The sequence below is a fragment of the Octopus bimaculoides genome, chromosome 15, assembly GCF_046866305.1.
Source record: "Octopus bimaculoides isolate indiv1 chromosome 15, ASM4686630v1, whole genome shotgun sequence".
NCBI lineage: Eukaryota > Metazoa > Mollusca > Cephalopoda > Octopoda > Octopodidae > Octopus > Octopus bimaculoides.
The window spans coordinates 4,660,829-4,668,328 of NC_142942.1; the positions used below are offsets into that span (position 1 = coordinate 4,660,829).

At 34.7% G+C, this 7,500-nt stretch overlaps 1 long non-coding RNA gene across 1 annotated transcript in view; it reads left to right on the forward strand.

The window, feature by feature from the left end:
• The window catches only part of LOC106869340 (uncharacterized), a 103,484-nt gene extending 97,990 nt beyond the window's left edge, over nucleotides 1-5,494 (forward strand). Inside the window, exon 2 of the long non-coding RNA XR_001409390.3 lies at nucleotides 4,107-5,494. This is a non-coding gene — a long non-coding RNA (uncharacterized LOC106869340). The remainder of the gene's footprint in view (nucleotides 1-4,106) is intronic.
• Nucleotides 5,495-7,500: the final 2,006 nt, after the last annotated feature.

A 7,500-nucleotide genomic window follows, 5' to 3' on the forward strand; every position in this document is an offset into this window, starting at 1 on the left:
AGTTTGACCCTGCCTTTCATACTTCGAGAGTCAATAAAATAACAGCCTATATAATCGATTGTTTCCCTCGTCTAATATTTCTGGTCACATGCCAATGGAAAAAAAAAAAAACCGTTATTATATCAAGAATTCACTTCATCACTCATTACGTTACTGTATTACCTAATATGTACTATTTGAGGACGTAAAGCCTTAGCTTTATAAGGAAGAGTATAATTCTATAACGCTTATATTAAGTTCCACGGGCAATTACGGTGTGAGTCGTAAAATGTTTCGCTTTTGTGCTGTCTGGAAAGATTTTAGTGTTGTGCTGAAACTGATATAGATATAAAGTTACAGAAGTGATTTTAAATTCTCAAACGCAGGATAATGCTAATAATATAGCCTGAACAGGATAAGCTACCCCTATTTTGCAGAAAAAAGTGTAGGCGGCCAAGAATCATACTGCCAATAAAAATACACACATTGATTATGTTTCACTTCACTTTAAATGCAAATTTATTAGAAAAATTATCAATAATGAGGTAAAACGAATAAACGCAAAACAACAATGAAATCTGATCGTAAACAACTGCATTTCTTGTTTCCTGAGTGTTAGGGCTGTGTTGTTGTTCACCCTCAGATCAGCCGAGAATAATCGAACATATGATCAAAAGATTATTCTATTTTGATTCGGGTAACATTATTTAATATTACATTATCTAAATTAGCCTTAGATATAATCTTAAAAACGGTAGGGTTTAATAGAAGCAAAATTTGTATTCTATTTCTACTATGTCAGACTACGTTGATATTTCTACTATGCCAGACTATGTTGAGCTGTAGTTCTCAAATGTAGCTCAGTTGTACACTAATGTATTGTGAAGTTTAGTAAGGTGTGCTCAGAAAATTAACAGAATTATCTAGTTGAAAATAGTGCTAAAAGACAAAGTGATGATGAAATGAGATTATGTTCATCTCAAATACGACCAAATATAGATGGCCGTGCTTTTAAATTATCACTCCTTTACTATGTTCTTCAACGATAGCAGAATGTAGACAATTTCAGCAAAAATAAATCAATTTTATATTTCTCATCGGTAAAAATGCTTCATTTTAAAAAATAAATAAATAAATAATAATTCAGTGAAGTCTTGGTTACATTTATAAGTTAGAATATATAAATATTTTTTCAAGCATATTTTTATTCGCTCTGAAGTACGCTGTAAATAAAAGGCAAACTTAAAGGACTTAAGGATCGAGAGGACCCTTTGTTAGCTCACATCCGCTTTAAGGCAATATAGATTAAGTAGTGCTAAAGTTATAAACCGAAGGCTTCAATTTTATAGGAGGAAATAATGAGATTATATAACATTCATGCCTTTCATAAAATTATTTTGAACCTAAGTAAATAGAAATAACAAACTTACAGGAAACGAATTCAGGCCGTGGACTCTGTCTGCTCTCTAGAAATTTGGTTTGGTTCTTCGGCATCTATATTCTGTAACACCTAATATCAAATAACCAGACCGGACGGAAACACTTTACTAACCTCTGTAATTTAGCTTTCATCTTAATTCCGTACTATATGATCAGTGAAGACAATAATTTATAGACTTCTATCGAATTACTTTAAAACACCTCTTTGCTTATAAATTGACCAATTTGTTATAGTATTAGTGTTAATACATATTCTCGTGGTTGGCTGCTTGTCTCGTGAGCTAAACTATTTGACAATGAGATATTACTATGTACGGAAGGTACATAGTTAACTTTGTTTACTCTTTGATTTTACTTCAAGTTTATGAGAATCGTATAAGAGCCTTATCCGCCTACCCTGTATACGTTGATAGCTGTAGTACAGAAGCAATAGCAACAGGGACGAGAGAGAGAGAGAGAGAGAGAGAGAGAGAGAGAGAGAGAGAGAGAGAGAGAGAGAGAGAAGGAAGGGAGCAGTCAGAAGAAAGAAAACAGAGAGGAGAAAAACAGTTTCATGGCGCGGAAGGTTTACTTGTTACGTTCTTTTAAATTAATCACTATTTATTAAATTAGAGGAAACTTTGGGGCACTGATTACGTGCAGGTAACTTTGAGATGTTGATTGAATCAAATTGCATGGTATCACACGACCAAGAGTGGTCAGCAGTTCGTATCGTGTCAAAGGTATTTCATTGTGCCCTTGGCCAAAACATTTAACTATGTACGCAGCCTAATGGTGAACAAGAGCCACAGGGAAAGAAACAAAACCTTACTTCTAGCAGTAGTAGCAAAATAATTTTGTGTGACTAAAAGGAGAGCTTTTCTGCTAATTACATGAATAATCTCAATTAATCAGACCACGCATATATATATATATATATATATATATATATATATATATATATATATATATATATATATATATATATATATATATATATATATATATATATATATATATATATATATGTACGACAGGCGTCCCTCCTTATATTATATATGCGTGGTTATCGTGAAAAGACTAACATGGGAGTTTCTTTTAATCTGAAGAAGTCAGTTTTTCTCCATATCTAAATATAGAGAATTTCTTCAAGAAAGAATAAGAGAAAACAAAAAAGAAGAAAGAGAGTATTCACGAAGAATCGAGCCCAGTACTTGTTGGCACTTTATTTATCAACCTTGAAAGGAGTAAAATTAAAATTTACCTGACCAGGATTTGACCTCAGAGCATGTTAATCGACTTTCAAAGGACGCTTGAATTTATAATTAGTGGTCCCTAATGTTTTCTTCGGATTGTGTTACATTGCTTTAGACTACTAAAGTAAAGGTGACCCCGATGATATGAATGGACTCATAAACCAACTCACTTTTATCCTAGACATGTTGTCTCATCTCTTCTTTTCACCTACTTCAATAGTCTTTGCTCCTCAGATTCAGCTAGTTATATATATATATATATATATATATATAACATTCACCCATCTCCAGCCTATACCATCCTATCTCTTCTGCTATCGTCACTTATCAGCCATATCAATCACACCAATCTCGAAGGACTCACCTCCCAACTAAAACTTTCACAGGCAAAAAATTCACACCAATACACAGATATACATCCATCCATCCATATTACATATATATGCATATATATGCATATATATATATATATATATATATATATATATATATATGTGAGTATTTATGTATATATACACATACATACATCTACGTATTGTATATATATAGATGTATATACAGCGTTTATTTATTTATATGTCTATGGTTAGTGTGTGTGTGTGTGTGTGTGTGTGTGTGTGTGTGTGTGTGTGTGTGTGTGTGTGTGTGTGATAGTGTCTGAGAATTAACTTTTCTTTGATACCAATAGAGTTGTCTGGCTAATGTGTCATGTTGGATTAATGTGTTTAATACCGTCTTATCTAACCAAATATAAAGTAAAGTATGTAGTCTGTAATTTTAGAGAGAAGAACTCAACATTCAACACGTTAACCAGTCATAAATAATGCTGTATCTTTTCGCACACACACACACACACACACACACACACACACACACGAATGCGTATATAGACCAAACATTACTCATAGAGCACACACATACACATACACACACACGCACATTGATAAATGATACACTTGTGTATACATTTCTACAGACACATATTCACACAGAAACAGATATAAACTTCTGTAGTCGTTGTCACATTTTTATGCCAGGACGGTCCTGACTGGACAGGCCCATGATAAAAGACCTCCCAGCCATGTGTCTTTTTCCTATGTGCAGAGAACTTAGAATCGGATTGTCCGGTTTACATATATTTTAGTGATAGCAGTGGAAAGTTTGAGAGAGACTTGGTAGCTGTTTCCAGCATATCAAGCAACCTCATACAGGATCTCTCACTGGCTCGCCAAAATGTATGTTCGCTTGTTAACATTGTGCCGTACTGCTATTACGATACGAATTCCATAGAAACTACTTCATCAGGTGTGATGGTCTTCTTTGAGGTAAGGTTGTACAATGATCTACTGGTAATTGGTAATAAATATCACAATTGATACGGTTGTCGCTGTTGCTACATGCTAATACATTATAATTACTGTTTTTAGCTGAAACATTTTTCTTCTGTTGCAGTGATTAACCTGAATATGGAAGTGGAATTGACAAATCGATTTGGTTGGATAGAAGTGCTGCTAGTTCCACGGTGTGACTAATCGATGAACAGGAATAAAGCGTCAGTGAAGAAAATGATCACAATTTTGGCGTGGCAAAAGAAGTTCTAGGAAAATATCGCATTTCAGTTTTTTTAAAAATCCATAATAATTAGTAATTCGTATTTATTTGCTGTCACAGTAAAGAAATGACAAAAAGAGAGTGAGTGATATTAGAAGTAAAATAAAAATGATTGCAAGGATGAGGTGATTGTTCCACTGCCTTGACGGGAAAATAGGGAAAAAGTAAATGAGAGAAATAAGATGAGAATTATTAGGAGCAAAAGTTTAGTTTTATGTTGCTTTAAGCAGGATATGTAACAGGAAAACAATATATTGATAAATAACCAGGCATTTTGTTACGAATTTTGTGTTAAATGATAATTCCGGATAAATGATAATTAATGTCAATATTTCAGTGATTTGTAAATAACATTTTGATATTTTTGTAAAAGTAATATCATTTTTAATTATTATTTTCTTATATCATTAAACTGTTCAATGATCTAGCACAATACACTATTTGTAAAAAAAAGAAAAAAAGTGAACTGTCATTTTTAACTACACCTGTTTATGTGTTAATATACCATCATGACACATCATTTTATTTTTGTGTGTTGACATGCACTATCACATTTACGAATTTTTGGACTCAGCTTTTTATTTAAGATCAAAGTTTATTAAGTACAAAGTGCAAAATCTTTTAGGTAAGATATTTGTCAATAGTTTCACCCATCGTTCTGAATCAATGTGCCTATTCTCTGTAAGCAATAAAACTGGCAGTAAAAATAATTAAACAAATATATTTTAATACACTTATTAAATGACAATACATTACTTGCATGTCATGATAATATAGTACATACAAATGAAGGCATTACCTGTATGTGAGAAAAAACAGTCCTGTTTTATTCAATAAAACACATGAAAAAGAACATTTGATCAGTCAATAATCTTTAAGCCTTTTCCTCCTCTGACATTTTACCTTCCCATAACCGTTTTACCTGTGCATTTTTGTCGGCTGAAAATGTTTTTCATGGTTTCGACTGGCCTTGTATTCATGGCTTTTGATGCAAACAAACAGAAACCCGTAAGTACAGAGCTTTCCGTTTATATACATTAAGTGTATATAAACTTTCCGTTTATATACACTCCGATAGAAGCCTATCTGTCAACAGACGAATTTTATGAAACTAAGTCTGTGAAAAATATAGAGTCCAAAGTAACTAGTGATGTCCTGTGTCTAAAAAGAAAAAAAAATCATGTAAGTTTAATGAAGTTCATAAAATTGAATAAAATCTTGTTCTATAAGTCGAGGTGTTTTATAACATTATGGACAGGACCTTTTCTCACGTCTATCGTGAAGTGAGATGCGTCCTAACATTACAGATTGCCATTCGTTACGCACGTGCCGTGAGGGGAAATGCAGTTTAACATTACGGTCAGGGCTTTATATGACGTATGCCGTAAAGTACATTGTAGCTTTTCGGACAAATCACTTCATCACATGGTAACTTATACATTATGTAGAGGGATTTTCGACAAGTGTATCTTAAAATGAGATGTACTCTCACATCATGTGAAGGGCTTTTTCGTAACAAATGAGCTGTACTTAAACATGACAGAAGAAGTTTTTCATCGCGTGGCTATGAAGGGAGGTTTCTTATAACATTATAGACAGGGCCTTTCAAAATCAGACGTGTTCTAAAATTTTGGGCTGGGCTTTTCGTCTTCTGTGCTCTCAGCAATGTAGATATCGGAGCGAGATATTACTGTCAAGAAAAGGCGGCGTAAAAGGGGGGAAATTCTCACGTCATGGCCCTCAAACTTTTCCAATTTGTTGCTGTCTCATTTTCAATCAAGTATTTCGTATGCATCCATTTCTGAACCGGCTAGCGTGTTGTGTCCTTGAGCAAGGCACTTCATTTCGCTGTCCTCTAACATACTCAGTTGCAAACGAATACCAGTTAGTAGCCGATACTCATTTACAGAGGACTGGTTTGCAGTCTATTCCCTTCCCTGGCTGTTACATTCTGAGTATACAATTGAGTAAACAGTGAATGGGCTGAGAGGTCATTTGGGTCTACTCTCAGCTACACAGACACCAAAAACAACTAGCGAAAATAGGGTACGTTACTGAGCCATACTCTCTGGCAAGCAATAATTGCCTTACCCTATTGCATGTTATGAGCAAGTCTGCGGTTAATTGTGTTAACCGAAATGTTACTGTATAAAGAACCACATTCTGGTGCAACTTTCTTTCAAAAGTTATTGAAGAAATGTGAGCGATAAGTATATAGAAAGACAACAACAGAAACTTGCATAGCAACAATAAATATAACATCATACAACAACTTACAGTTATACTCTGGACTTAAGGCCGAAAACCAGAAGGAAAAGACAGAAGTCTATCTTGAACAGATATCAGATAAAGAGGATAGGAAAGGCGTATTCGCCAGTACCAACATCATAAGCAGCTGGTGAAAGGTTCTAGGTCGATAAACCAGTTTCATTCATTCATTCATGCAAGGAAACATCAACGATGTTGCTCGAGCGGATAAAAATAGCAAATTTATTTCTCTCTAATTACACCTGATTGTTCTAGAAAAAAAAAGAACATGTTGGATAAAGTTGTCTAGACACCCCATGAATCGTGTCTGGATATATAGGCGTAGGAGTGGCTGTGTGGTAAGAAACTTCCTTTTTAACCACATGGTTTCCGGGTTCAGTCCCACTGCGTCGCACTTTAGGCGCGTCCCTTCTACTATAACCTCGATCCGACCAAAGCTGTGTGAGTGGATTTGATAGATGGAAACTGAGGGACGCCCGTTGTATATATATATATACGTGGTCTGAGCAATCAGCAACCGTACTGTTGTCATAGTAACGAAGCTAAAGTACGCAGAGTGAAGCCGCATGGCACAGATTGACCTTGAACTCCAGTGTGTATGCGCACTAACTTTTAACGTTCTAGCTCACTGCTGTTGTTTACAGCAGTACTTGGAAGGAAAATGTGTAACATGTGATCGTCGCATTGACCACGACAAAGAGAGAGTTAAACAGAGAATCTGCATCAATTTTGCTAAAAGCTTGACGATACCTGCTAAGAAACCTACGCAAAGTTTTCAAAAAGTTTTCAACATTCTCAACTCAATCAAGAAGATGTTAAGAAATTGAAACCCGAGTGTTTTTTGGTCAGTTGATAGCAGTTTTGGCACAAACTTGGCAGAGATGCGTCTCATACCCAAATCTTCAGTGATAATGGACTGAACTGAACCGTAACTAATCTGCAAATCCTCTGATAACACACGGATGGT